The following is a 15518-nucleotide window of genomic DNA, read 5'->3' on the forward strand; positions in this document are numbered from 1 at the left end:
CAGGCTGAGACCTCTAGTTCAGTAACAGCCTCACAAACCTGTCATGTCACTATCCACTGGGTGTATCAAGGCATCTACAGGCAGAGAACTCCCCGCTGTCTCAGGACCTTCAGCTTGGCCCCATTCCTGACAAAGGATGACATGATCTGCTGAAATTGCTGTCTGCCCACATGCCTACTTACCCATTTGGACCTTCCATCCTTTCCCCTACGTGTTCACTAGCCTCACCCATGTCCTGCCCTTTGGCCACTTCAACTGACTCTGCCCTGTAGCTTTGTTCTCATCTGAGGCCTAACAGCAGTAGCAGCAGCAGTGACTTCCCAGAGGCCTCTGGGCTTGCTGGTTATCTCACTCCCTTAGACTCATTTATATTTCTATCAGTTCCCAGTTCTGGTTTCACTGGCCTCTTTGAAACACCTTGTCTCTTTAGCACTTTGTAGTTAGTCTGTAACACACACACACACACACACACACACACACACACACACACACACAAATGTGTGATATGTAATGTTTAACCTGAGAAATAATATTAATTAATTAATATAGAAATAAAAGAACCTGTGTTTGCCTCAGTCAGGGATATGAGGGGAAGCAGAAATATCTGACTGCCATTGATTGTAAAGTTATTTTTATTCACTAAATGTTGCCATTGTAGGGGAGAACAAATATGTTCCTATATCTTGCTGATATGGTGCACTTCCCTCATGGCAATCTCTACGAACCATAGAAGCGCCGCTCCTGAGTGCAGTTGATGGACAGCTTCCTGATGTCCATCCTCATGGTATTTCCAGTGAGCACTCTGTGGTATTTAGATTCAGTATCTGAGCTTAATATCTTCAAGATGTGCTTATTTTGCTTTATGCAGTCCTTTTCATTATTGTTATTAGCATATTGTACCCCATGGTACAAATAGGCCAAGACCCACTTAGGGTCTTCATCATATTTGGTCATTATTAGACAAGTTGCTATAAATATTTGTATCTAAAACTTTATACAAGGGACAGGATAAATATTGAGATGTAAAATGAATGAATTAATAATAAATAAATAAAAATATTTGTATGTATAACTTCTAGTAGATAGAGGCTTCAATTCTTGGAATATACATAGCAGTGGGATTGATGAATTGAATGTTTATATATATTTAACATTAGTATGTATGTTAGTTTCTTTTCTTGTTGTGGCAAAATGTCTTATAAACAATGACTTAAAGAAAAAAGAGCATATTTTGACTTGCCAGTTGAAGGTACAGTCTACCATGTAGTTTTAGCTCATTGAAAAGGTTCAACTTATGCCTTTATGTCGTAATTACACAGTGAGTATATGTGTGTGTATACATATATATAATATGTGTGTATATACCTAGTGTATACTCAATATACACTGTATATATTGAGTGCATATATACATGGATTTAATATATATGGGTATACATATTCAATATATATGAGTATACTTATATGCTTTTTAGTATATTTTATTGGTTTATTTGATATCTATGGTCCAATACTATGTTCTCTGAATTACCATAGTTTTACAATAAATTTTGAAATTGATTATGTAAATCCACCTTTCATGTGGGTTTCTTCAAAATTATTTTAGATTGCGGTTGCTCTGTTTCTACATTAAAATTTAAAAACTCCAAATAGATCAACAAGTATTTTTACTTTATTTCCATTGGTTCTATGGGCTAATTTGAGAAGAAATTGGGTCTTAAAATAATTGAAAAGTTTAACCATTTTAGCAAGGTCATTGGATATCTATTTCTCTATACAAATAAAAACATTCATTTAATATCTTTTTTTCCCCCACTCTCTCATTCTTCCACAGTAATGCTTAACAAGAGTGGTGATAGTAGGCATCTCATTTCTGGTTTCAAGTCTAGTACACTCAATGTTTGTGTATATCTATGTAGTATTAACCATAGGTATTTTCTACACATTCTTTCTGGGTTTTGTTTTCTTTGTTAATAAGAGGTTTGTTGTTGTTGTTGCTTCTTGTTTTTTGTTTTTCTAGACAGGGTTTCTCTGTGTAGCCTTGGCTGTCCTGGACTCATTTTGTAGACGAGGCTGGCTTCAAACTCACAGAGATCCAACTGCCTCTGCCTCTGCCTCCCCAAGGCCTGGAAGAGGTTTTGTTTGTTGGTTTTGTTTTTATCATGAGTAACTACTGGATTTTTTTTCTAATTTTTTTTCATGCATGTATTGAGGTGAGTGATTCTTTGATTTTTTTTCTATTTTATACTGTTGACTTGGTGGATTAAACTAGTGTGTGTGTGTGTGTGTGTGTGTGTGTGTGTGTGTGTGTGTGTGTGTGTACATATAATGCCTATGTAGTATTGGTGCTCATTTGTGCGGTCTTGTGTGCATACATAGGTGTGGAGATTCATGGATGCATGTGGACACCAGAAGTCAACATTGGATGTCGTCCTCAGCTACTTTTCACCATATATTTATTTTTTTCAGAGAGTGTCTCTCACAGATCTGGAGCTCACTGATTGGCTAGATTGACTGGCCGGCAAACCTCAGAGATTGACCTGTTTCTACCTTCCCAGAACTGGCATTAGAGGCGTGCCCTGCTATTCCTGGCTTCTTACACAGTTCCTGTAGATACAAAACCCAGATGTTCCTGCTCATGCAGGAAGTACTTTATTCTACAGACATTCTTAGTAAAGTGTCTTCATTTGGTTGGGGAAAAAATTTACTAAGAATATCTGTAGAAATTCTAATATGACATCTAACCAATAAGATCATGACATAGAGGTGATTTATCAACAGAACACCATTACTGCCTCTAGTAAGGGGAACTGGGGGAAACAGTGCTGTTGGAAATGTCTCAGAGCTAGAACACAGGGCTTTGAGCCTGTGTGTGTGCTGCAGAGCTGAAGATGGCTAAGAAGAGCACGGGATAAGAATTATCCTGGCCACTGGTCTCTGAGCTTCCAACTTTGCTGCTGCTTCTCTTTAACTGAAGCCAATCCAGTCCTTAGGTGTGGCTCAAAAAAGGCTTCGGAGATAAAATTAGTAAAGGAAGAGTTAGACTGAGGCACTTGTGGGAGACAATTGGGTGACAAGCACCAGAGATGTTGAGGTGTCACTCAGATAGTGGGGTGGAGCTATGACATGGTCTGCCTTGAATTGTAGGGTTAGCGAGTAATGGACAGTTGTAAGGAAAGCACCCTGATATGGGAAGACCAAAAAACAAGTGGCCCTTGATGTCCATTCCAAAGAAGAGAAGGCATGAAAGAATCACAGCGATATTGCAAAGATGGTGTTTTGTATTACAAATCCTGTCCTTGTTGTGGAATATGTGCTATGATGGTACGCAAAATAGTAGATATAGTATAATATTACATTGGATTCCATGCTAAGAAATCTATTCTTTTAATGCCTGTAACCCTTCTCATTAAATCAAGAAGAAAGTTTCCACTTGAAATTTCAAGGAAAATTCTGTTTAGTTCTGAGCCCCATTTCTCTACTGGGTTATTTGGTTTGGTGGTGTTTAATTTCTTGAGTTCTTTATATATTTTGGATATTAGACCTTTGTCAGATGAAGGGTTGGTGAAGATCTTTTCCCAGTCTGTAGGCTGTCACTTTGTTTGTCTTGGAAAACTACAGGCAGGTCTGGGCCCTGGGGTCCTCCTCAAACTATGGCACCAGCCAAGGAAAATATAGGCAGTAAACTTCGAACCCCTACCCAGACTAGCTGATGGACAGGACATTCTCCACCATTAAGTGGAGAAGGAGATCTGACTTTCACATAAACTCTGGTGCCCCATATTTGACCACGTCCCTTGGATGGGAATGCCTGGTGGCACTCAGAGGAAGGATAATAGGTCACCAAGAAGAGACTTGATACCCTATGAGCATATAGAGGGGGAGAAGGTCCCCCTCAGTCACAGACATAGGGGAGGGGAATACGGGGGAAGGCAGGGGGGAGGGAGGAACGGGAGGATACAAGGGATGGGCTAACAACTGAGATGTAATATGAATAAATTAATAATAAAAAAAGGAAAAAAAAAGAAAAAGGGAAAAAAAAGAAATTTCAAGAAAAAAAACTCTGAACCTTGCCCATCTTGCTAATTTTCTTTCTCAAACACAGAATAAGCCCAAGTTCAGAATGTCTGCCCAACAACAGGATTAGCTACAAGTTAGTGACTAACTGGACATTTTCAGAGCACCAGCTTTTAAAATTCTGCTTATAAAAAGAAGTACTGATTTTCTCTCTGTGAGGAAGATGCGGGCTGCCTTTTGAGTCTATGCATTTAGACTCACTTATTGTGCCCATGCCTTACCCCAAAACCAAAACCAAGACTCATGTTTTCCTAGTTTGTGTTCATATTTTGAGAGCTGCGGGAAGAGAGCTTGAGAAGTTGACCATTAGGTTTCTTATTAAAATTAATAGGCCCGCTTAGAATGCTTTAGGGGAAAAAGACTCCCTTTGTCCATATCCATTAGAGACAAAGCATCTTAAGAAGCACCTTATACATTCTCCACAGTTGTGTGGAGAGCAGGGACCGACTCTGACCTGAACTCTGGTACCCCTATTTGACCCCTACCCCTTGGTGGGGAGGCATGGTGGCACTCAGAGGAAGGATAAGCAGGCGACCAGGATGAGACTTGATAGCCTATGATCATATAGTGGGGGAGGAGGTCCCCGTCTGTTACAGACCTAAGGGAGGGGAATAGGGGGAAAGAGGGAGGGAAGGAGAAATGGAAAAATACAAGTGAGAGGACAACAATTGAGATGTAATCTGAATAAATTAATTAAAAAAATAAAACTGGAAAAAAAAGAAGCACCTTGCAACACGAAAGAGACAACTATACAGACATGTGTGATGAAGCAAATATAATAAGATGTTAATTTTAAAGATTTATGTTGTGGGTATATGCATGCTCTCTGTAAATGCCTTTCAACTCTTGTATATGATGAAATTTTCTTAATAAACGGCTGAAAAAAATTCTAGCATTTACACAAGGAAATGTGTGAAAAATAGGACCCTTCAGGTCTGTTCTCAATTACGGAGAAACGATTCATTTAGATTCCTTAATGAGTGTTCAGCCATCTTGGTGGTTGATCAAATGCCTCCTGGGTCACATGCTTGCAAAGTGCTACTTAGGGTCTCAAAGCCCTTTCAAATTCACAGCCACATTGACTCACCACCTGGGAGCCCACCTGGGCTGCTGGCACCACCACCATTGGTCACTTTTTGCAAATAAAGAAACTAAAATTCTGAACTTAGTAACTTGCCTCTGGGGGACAAGCCAGGCCTTAGGCATATAATTTTTTGTCCTTTACTGACTCCCTTTTCATTGACCTTAGTTGAGGACTATTCTAAATTACCAGGGAGATGAAGGGATCTGATAAATAAATTCCAGGAGCAGCCTTACCCAAAAGCGGTGAGTCGGCTTCTTCTGTCAGGGGTATTAGTGGCTTTTAAAAAAGCAAATGGAAAACAGCTAAGGCAGTTCTGTAGCTCAGCATTTAACTATAGTATCAGACATAGTGGTCAAACACTGAGAGAGTGGTTAGGGATGCAGACAGTCACTGGGGACCCAGATGGCAAGTTGCCCACCTCACACTAAGTGAACAGTTTCCCCATCCTCACGTAAATCTGCCCTAACTGAAATAAGCCCACACGCTAAGGATGTTCCATACAGTGGCAGATTAAGTAAATTGCAGGTGCCTGTTATAAATTCACCTTGCACTTTAAGTTTCTGTTTGTGTCAGGAATTCTTCTCTAGGTTGGTGGTATTGATATTGATCTAAACCTGACACAGATTTCTAAATTTGCTCCCTGCTGGTTTAACTTTACAGATGTTTGTGGATCCTCTTCTCACTGAGAATCCACAAAGTGCTGTGAGCGAAACAATATAAGTAAACTGACCTGGGCTCCTGTGATATTTTGAGCTCAGATCTACAAGTTTCTACTGACCTGACCAACTTAATGGTGCATTCTCTCACAACGCAAAATGGAATGCTTGCTTAATTAGATTTTGTTCTTGAGACTTCTCCAGGGTTTTACAACTAATGAAAACCCCAATATTTTAGCATAGCTGAGGAATCTTAGATTAAGATTTCCTTAAATATGAGATGTCACTGTGACGAGAGAGAGAGAGAGAGAGAGAGAGAGAGAGAGAGAGAGAGAGAGAGAGGACGCAAAGTGTAAAATTGTTTCAGCGAACGTGCTTTACTTAGAAGCACATTTATGTCTTCTAGTAAGGCAAGTAGGGTCACAAGGTTGAGCCTGGGCGGAAGTTTGGGCAGAGCTTCAGAAACAAGGTGGAAGTCATGAACAAGCCAAGACCACAAGACTGTGGAGGCAACGTAAAGTCTGGTCTGATCAGACAAATGGATTGACAGCTGGGCAGCAATCAGAAGTTAAATGAGCAGTGGGAGCCTCAAGGGTTGTTCCTTGCCTACTGGTCCCTTTATACACATGGGGAATCCCATGGCAGGTTTGCGGGGCCACTATCATTACTGTACTAGGTGTCTTTCTTCATGGGTCCAGGTGAGAGTGTTGCATCCTTCCTTGGTCTGCTGTGTTCAATAAGTTTGTGGGCCTGGTCTCTCTGTTATGGCTTTAATGTGCCCATGTGTTCATATGGTCCCATTCTGCTGTGGTTAGTTTGTAGATGATGTCTTTTACTTAGCACTCTGTCCTTCATATGTGTTACTGGACAGGTAATGGTATCTATGTGGATAAAGGTGCCTGCCTCTGCATTTGCACTCAGATGGGGCCAAAATGCTACTTGCACAGTGTAGTCACTCAGAGAGAGACATGGCCTGAAAGCCAGTTTTACACCATAGGAAGTAACTCAGAGCGGAGCACAGCCTAATCAAGCGTGTTCCCCCACTTCACTTCCCATAAACTTTATCAGCTGCAGGTTGGCTTTGGCGTGTAACTACCTACATAGACCAAGATGGTTCTCAAACTTGTGCCAATCCTGTATCTGTCTCCAGAACGCTAAGATTACAGGATGTATGGTTAGATCTTCCACAACCTACTTAGAATTCTTAGACACTTCAACCTCACTTCTAACCCACTGACCAGAGGAAGAGGAGAAAGAATGCGAACAGGAAAAAGGGTTTGTGGACATGTTTAGACATAGTTCCTTGGGCCAATTCCATTCTGCTTGTTGTCAAGATAGCAGCAGTCCAGTCCAACAGCCAACACCAAACAGCAACACGAATCCGTGTGGCACAGTCCAGCAGAAACTGCTTGGCTCCGCCGAATCTGCATGAGTCAGTGGAAGTGGCCAGTTTTAAATATGAAATAGGAGCCACACAGCAGATGTGATATGGAGAAGTGTATTATATGAGCATGGAGGGAGAAGGAAGGTGCTCCTGAGAGAGACAGACAGACAGATAGACAGAGACAAAGAAAGAAGAAGAGAAAAGTAGAGACGGCAAGAGAGGAGAGAGAGGTAAGAGAGAGAGAGATGAGGCCCCTCTGTCCTTTTATATAATCCCGGGCAGAGGCACACCTAATGGCGGGTAGGCAATGATGTCATAGGTTGCTAGGCAGACTGGAGGAATATGCTGACAGCCAGAATTAGCCAGAGTACCATGAAATGTTCTCTGGAACGTTTCTCTCTGTGAAACAAAGACCATCAAAGCATAGCAATGCAAACAGCCTCCTCCTACTGTGTGTGTGTGTGTGTGTGTGTGTGTGTTTTAATACTCCTTCCAACCATCACATGCCCTCTCATGGGTTTGTTCCCAGAAAAACATCATATGCCCCCCTCACAAGACAGCTTTCAGAGAAACATCACGTGACACAGCTGAACCTTTCTTCAAAGAAGCCAGAAGCTTCCACTTCAACAGCCATTCACCATCAAATTGGCTAAACTCTTTGAAGATAATTTATATCTTTTAAAATGATTATGCTTAAATACTTACATATATAATTCATTAGATTTTTTAACACTTCAAACTTGTGCAAAAGGCAGCACAATATAATTTCTGAGCATTGTCATCAAACCAAAAGAAAACGTGTAGCCAACCACCAGCAGTTAATGCCTCACTCTACTTTCCCTCTGCTCCTCACAGCCCCTAGTCTACTTCTTAGCTCTATGTAGTTGCTACCTCTCAGCTTTTTGTTTGGTTTTTGAGGGAAGATCTCATAAACACTTTGATGCCCTTGAGCTGTCCATGGAGTTGAGAGGGACCTTGACCTCCTGTCTCTCCAATTCCTACTTACAAAGTGCTAGGGTTACAGGCATGCCCTGCCATGCAGACACTAGGCTTTTCATATACATGGAATCAGGCTTGTTGGAACGAGTGTCATTTACTTTCGCTTTCAAGGTCCATCCGTGCTGTGGCATTTACCAGCAATTTGTCCCTTTTTATTGCTGAATAACTGTTGTGGCTATTCACATTTTTATCCACTCATCAGTTGGGGTACACTGGCTTGCTCCTACTGTGGCACTCCGATGAACTAATGTGGTTGTGTGAACAAGCGATCTGTGCGCATGCGTTCTTATGTTCCGTGGGCATATACCTAGAAACAGAATTGCAGGGTCCTGTGGTAACTCTGAATTTAAAACTCTGACAACTGCCAAACTGTTTTCCAAAATGGCTGCTCCACTTTCCATGATCAGCAGCAATGTGTGGAAATACAAGCAGTACCCCAAAAGAAACTGCGTCTAAGCCTCAGAGATCCGCACAAGACTACGACAGATGGTCTGAGCTCAGGAGAGTCTGAGTCCAGAGATCGGCAGTTGACTGTGCCAAGTCATTGCCGCAGAATCCTGATCGTCGAAGAGTGGCGCTCTGACTGGCAGCATGTTCCCGGGAGCTTGTTAAATGGAAGTTGTCAGGTCCCACCCCAAATCCTCTGATGTTTAAAGACAATTACCGTGATTTGTATGTCTATCATACTTTGCTGATCAAGGTTGTATGGCACTTAAAGTAGTTTTAAAACCATGTCTGGGTACCTGTACCAGATGGGATCGTCGGATGTTCAAGACTATCTCAGGGAAAAACAGTACCGAGGCACATTTGTCTCCAGGGTCCCTGACCCAATCCTCTCAATTCTAATTCTTTCTTTTTATATTTTTAATCTTCCTGTTTCTATTATTTATTTACTTACTTACTTAATTACTTACTTACTTACTTTACATCCTGGTTGTAGTAGCCCCACCCTTCTCACCTCCCAGCCCCACCCTCTCTCTCTCTCTCTCTCCCACATCTCCCTCTCCTATTCCCCAGAAGAGAGAAACGCCCCTTACAACCCTCCTCCTCAACCCCTTCACCCCCTGGCTCATCAAGTTGTATCTGGATTGAGTGTGTCCTCTTCCCCTGCGGGGGTGGGGGGTGGGGGGGCAGGGGTGGGAATAATTGAAGAGCCAACAAGAAACTATATTTTTTATAGCCAGTTATTTTCTTTGTTTGGCCCCTCTCCTACAGTATGTTTTTTGTTTTGTTTTTGTTTGTATAATAGCCCAATTGCCATTGCACCACACTTTTAGAAAATTATTGCGCTTCACAATTAATGTTTTTGTAAAACTAAAAATTAAGAAGCCCAAACTATTTTTTTTAAAGAATTTTGAAAGTTAAGGGATGTTTGGGACTTTCTCCAGGTCCTGAAAATTGCCTGAAAAATAAAGATTATATCTATTATTTATGTCAAATATCCTGCATAGTGATTTAAAAAACTGAGTAATAGGAAATAAGAGTAGGGAAGAAAAGGCCAATAGAGGTGACGTTTGCATGCCTAATGAATGCCATGTTAAAGAGTACACTTTGCTAGGGAGAGATTGAAAGGTTAGTTCAGAGCTTCCTAGAAGTCAATAGAAAAACAAAATACTGAGTGACAATAAAACAGGAATGAACTACTCAGAAGTTTCTTGGCCATCCATGGGGTTGAGGTTATACAGAATTGTCATCTTTAGTCTTCAGAGCACACAGACAGATCCAAACCTATGAATTATCATCTTCTAAAGAAACGCTGGCATTTTACGGTGACAACCTTGAGTCAGCAACAGAAGAAGTGTGAGCCAAAGAGGGCATCTCAGCCTCTGAGTCAAGGCCACACCTACACAGGCCACGGAAGCATAGAAGGTTCCGCCACACAAACGCAAAGTATGGTGCAAATATGGAAGGACTAGTCTAGTGGGCTCCCAATAACTTCTTTTTCTCAAATCTCTCTTCTTTGATAGCAAAGAATATTTTGAAATTAAATACTCTTATCTGATATATAAAGATACACACATTATTAGTAATAATGGGGTACCATTTGATACTTTCACATATGTGTTCATCGTACACATGGACAAAGTCTAAGTCACTTTAATCACACCAGAAAAAGGATTTTACTGTGTAGCTCAGTCTGGCCTCAAACCCACAGTTCTCTTTCCAGTGTGCTAGGACTGCACCATGAGCCACCATGTCTTGCTCCTTAACATTTACTTTTGTAGAAAGAAAACACTCAAACAGGGCATTATTGTTATACATAGTCACAGAAAGAACTCTTAACTGTGACTTGGAATTCACTGGTCTACCTTTCCTCAGCCTTCCTTCCTCTCTGCTCTCCTCAGCAAGCCTTCTGTTCTCCTCATCTAGGAGACCAGACTTCCAGATTCCAATGTTTCCTAAGTCAAAAGGTCTTCCCTGAGTCTTTGATTTAGCCCAGAACCCCAGCTCTGAGCTCTTAGCTCAGATCATCTGATCATACTTTAAATGACAGGGGAGTGTTGGCGATCATCTAGGCTAGCCTTCACATACCAGCCAGCCAGAGAGCCCCAGATGCTCTCATGAGAGACTCATCACTGGCCTTGCTAAAGCACACATGCTAATGTGTTGGAGGTTGGCCTGATGTATTTTGATGCTAACTACTGTTTGCTGTCTTTGTGCTCCAAGTATTACTAAGGTAACCTTGCCTAAAACCTTATTTCTATTTGTCCAATAAAAAGCCAACACACCTGGACAGGCAAATGGGATAAGCATAAGGTTCAAGGGCTTTTGAAGACAGGGAGAATCTTGGGAAAGAGATGCACAGGACAGAGGAAGGAGGGGAGGAGGAGGAAGAGGAGGAGGAGGAGGAGGAGGAGGAGGAGGAGGAGGAGGAAGAAGAGAACGGCCATGGGATAGGAATAGAGCCACATGGGCCCGGAAGAGGAATGCTGAAGTTCCTCCTGGAAAGAGATGCAGAACATTAGCAAGTACTTTGGGATTATGGATGTGAGGCAGCCCACAGAGAAATCATTAGAAGCAGCTGGAATGGGATGGAGAGTGGGAGTTATTGGAGGATAACTTAGGGGTAATATCTGCCTTGCCCCGGGTAAAGGCTTATTCTTAAATACATCAGGTGTCTGTGTTTTCATTGATTGTTAGCAGTTAGAAAAATACCACCATAATAATTAGCCTACTGATAAACATTGATTAGGCCATACTTTTAAATTAACCACGATACTGTTTCCCAAGACGCTTGTAGGTGCCTTTTAAAATCTATTTTATCGGGACATCTTATGCATCTGCCTCCCTTCCTCCCTCCAATCCCTTCTAACACCAGCTAAGAGAGAAAGGAGGTTATTGGGGAGAGGGGGCAGAGTTCTCCTTAGCTACTTCCTGCTATTTAGGGGTTCCTTGGGGACAAGTCCAATCTTCATTTCAGGGCATCTCCAACTTCTTCTCAGGAACAACTACAACCAGGAGCAGGAGTGGGCAGCAGCAGACAGCTTCTTCCTTGGAGCACCCTCAGCCCCCCTCTGGGCTCTGCCATTTATTCCATCCCAGAGTCCTCAGAATTAGACTATCCCCAGCTGGCCAAGATCACGCTCCTCTCAGAGCCCACATGAGGCAGAGTCTAATGTTGTGGACAGTCTAAAGCAGCCTCATATCCTGCACCTGGGATTAAAACAAAAACATGTTTACATAACACAACTGAGGCTTTAAAGAAACCAAAACTCCAGCTACAGATACTAGAAAATGGGCTGCCAAGCCATTAAGGTAAAAAGGCTCAGGCTAGCTAAAGCTTGGTGGTGGCTGGCCTGGGGCATGCTGTGGCTTATATATATAAGAGGAGCTCATTTGCAGTGATGGAAACTGTACTAACTTGGCATTAACTATGTGACTTGAGCACACACTTGGAATCAACAGTAAGCACCTAACTAGACCTGTAGTACTTAACATGAACTAATCATGCTGAAACATCACAAAAATCTATAAAATTCTCCATTTTTTCATATAAGGCAACTAAGGCACAAAGAGGTACTTGCCCAAGATCACAGAATTGAATCCAATCAAACTCTAGAGCCTGAGCTTTGTAAACTAGGGGTTGAATAGACAGACACTAGAGGCCCTTTCCAGTTCTGCTATTAGTTTGCTTTCCTGATAAAGTAGAATAATCATCAGGCTATTGTGCAAAGAATGAGATAACACAGGCTAGGTGGTCAGCACAGCGTGGCTGGCTGAGTAAATACCAGCTATTACTATTGTTCAGCACTTTCACTCTTGCCATTTCGAGAAACAAGCCTCTTCTGTCCTCTCCCTCACAGCTGCCTGAGTACAGTTATTTCAACCGAACTGATTAATAAACTCAGACAACAGGTCAATTCAGTCATAAAAACAAGCAAGCCTGAGCTGGCGCTGGGACGAACTGCCTTGTTAGGCATCAACGCAGTCCAGCTCTCTGCAATGATAGGAACGCTGTGTATCTGTGCCATCCAGTGTTACAGTAGTTACGTGCACTGGGTGCCCATAGAACCTGTGGGTGATGGACTGAATGTTTAACTTCTAAATTTTTACTTAATTGTAAAAGATTTTAGTAGCTATATCTAGTGGGTCTCATTGGTTAACTCCAGCTAAATCTGCCTAGCAGCTGGGAACTCTTGATGAGCAGGCACCCAAGAAACCATGCAAGGATTTCTAGGTTCCTTGCACCTGATAAGTAGGAATGCGTAATTGGGGAGGGAGAAAGAATTCTGCTCTACTTTCCTCATTAGGATGTCTTCCAACAATTTTGGTTTTTTAGGATCATTTTCTTTAAAAAATATAAAAACTGTATTGGAGGGCCAGGCGCAGTTGGACATGCCTGTACTTGCAGCACTGTTAAGGCATGCAGAGCTGAGGCAAGCTTGTACAGCAAGGCCTTGGCTCAAGAACATAAAACTGTTTCAGGGAATGGACACCCACAAACAATGGCTGCAAATCTTTCAAAACTACAACTTTAGTATGAACAGAAACTAAATGGTGCTTTTAGATCAAGGCTTGACTATTCAATAAGGAAAAAGAACAATCAATTCTGATGAAGGATTTGGAGGGGCTGTCTCGGAACATACAAATTAGTAACTGATGTGAGTCATGTGCAACTCACTGTGCCTTGCGGTTAGGACTGACTGGCCCTGGACCGAGAGAGGAAGGGCCATCAGTAAAGCTGCATCAGTGCTATCTTTGGCTTTGTCTGCAAGAATTTACCTTCCAGCTTTAAAAAAAAATTTTTTTTAATATGAAGGATTCAACAAGCGTAGTTGAGTCTAAACATATAGCATCATTGTACATATTACTAGGCTTTTGTTATGTTCTGGTTCTCAATATTTTAAGCAACTAAAGAAGCCACCCCCTCGCTTGCTTTCCACCCCCTCGAATGCTGGTTGGGTCAATACTTCACTGCCTGCCCAAATTTGCACAAAATGAGACTGAAATCTAATGAGGCTTGCTTGTGTTAAACCAATTGTTAAGCGACAGTAATTAATGGAGTTTTAACACAGGAAAGGCTTTGTTTAGGATTGCACTGCTAAGAGCCACCGTGAAGCCTTGTGCACAGAGTGCTCAGTCTCTGCTGCCTCAGAACCATGCTGGCCAGTGTCTGAGCAGTAAATGCTAACACAGTGGCTGCCCTGGCATGTGCCCTACTCCATCACTGTCCTGTTGAGTTTCCCTCAGAGAAGGCCTTCCACCAGGACTGTGGCTTCTCAGGCTGTCTGCAAACAGACATCAGGCCATCTGCCCTCTCGCCTTCTACCCAAACACAGCTGTTGGGCTCCATCCCAGCTCCGACCATCTGGAGGCAAACAAAGGTCCACTCCGTATTCTCCTTCTGTCTCCAAGGGGGACACTGGGGAGGCTCTGCACTCTGTTGGCCTCAGTGAGTAAAGGAAAATGGAAGCAGGAAAATCCAGTTACTCATGGCTGGCAGCTCCTTTCTCCATATTTGTCAATTAGTGGAAACCTTCAGTCATCCTCTAAGTTAGATCTAGATTAGAGTTACTGGACTCCAGGAAGAGATGCAGTCTGTGGCCTCCAGCATCCTTCTAGAGAGAGTGACAGACTTGCACAGAGCCGTGTCCACTGCAAAGAGATGCTCAACCCAAACAGATTAAAAAAACAAACAAACAAACAAACAAAAACCTTCGGTGTGTTAGCTAACAGACAAGCAGTTTCTATGAACCCAAAGACTAAAATGTCACCAAGTAGCCCATGTACCTATGCCAGAGAATCTGCCACTTGGCTGTAACCTACCTAACTGATGGTCCATCAACGTATTTGAAAAACATATTGATTTATGAATGTTTGTCCTGTTACTAGGAAGTTCCTTAAGAGTGTTAGTATGTTGGATTGTGGAATTTGGGGCAATGGGAATCTGGGTTCTCTGGCCATAGTCATGCAAAAATAAATTACCTCGTATCCCCTTTAAGATGAGAGTTGTGTTTTCTTAGGTCTACAGCAGTCAGTAATCTATATCATCAATCATGGTGGCTGAAAAACAACAACAACAACAACAACAATAGAGACAGCCAAATAAAGCATCCCCACTAGGTATTAGTCTCACATTTAATAAGATAGGTTATTTTGCCCATCAGTTTGTTTTCAAGTTGACACTGTTGGGTGGAGGAGGTAATCCCTGAGGTAAGTGCCCCACCACATGAGCATGTGGAGCTGAGCTTGATCTCCAGAAGCCACACACTGTGGCAGCTTGTAATCCCAGTGCCAGGGAAGCTGGGCCAGATGGACCCCCGGGCCTTGCTGGCAGCCAGGCAGCCTACTTGATGAGCTCAAGACCACTGAAAGACCATCTGTCTTAGTTAGGGTTTCTATTGCTGAGATAAAACACCAGGACTCAAGAAACTTGGGGAGGAAAGGATTTATTTCAACGTACATTCTCTGATAGCCGTCCACCATGAAGGAAAGTTTGGGGACCAATTCAGGGCAGGAGCAGAAGCAGAGGCCAGTGGAGGAGTATTATTTACTGAGGGTCCCTCTTTGCTTGTTCTGCTTGCTCACCTTGCTTTCTTATAAAAGTCAGGACCACCTTCCCAAGGGGCAGCACTACCCACAGTGGGATGGGCCATCCCACATCAATCATTGAGCAGAAAAATTCCCCACAGGCTTGCCCATAGGCCAATCTGGAGGGGACATTTGTTTTTGGAAGCTCCCTCTTCTCACGAGACTCTAGCATGTGTTGAGTAGACAGAAAGATGCCAATCAGGACATCGTACCTCAAAATAAACCAAACAAAAATCAGGTCAGAGAGCTTTTGAAGAATACCCAAATTGTCTCCTACCCTCTACATG

Source organism: Acomys minous (assembly GCF_964271855.1).
Source record: "Acomys minous genome assembly, chromosome: 19".
Taxonomy (NCBI): Eukaryota; Metazoa; Chordata; class Mammalia; order Rodentia; family Muridae; genus Acomys; species Acomys minous.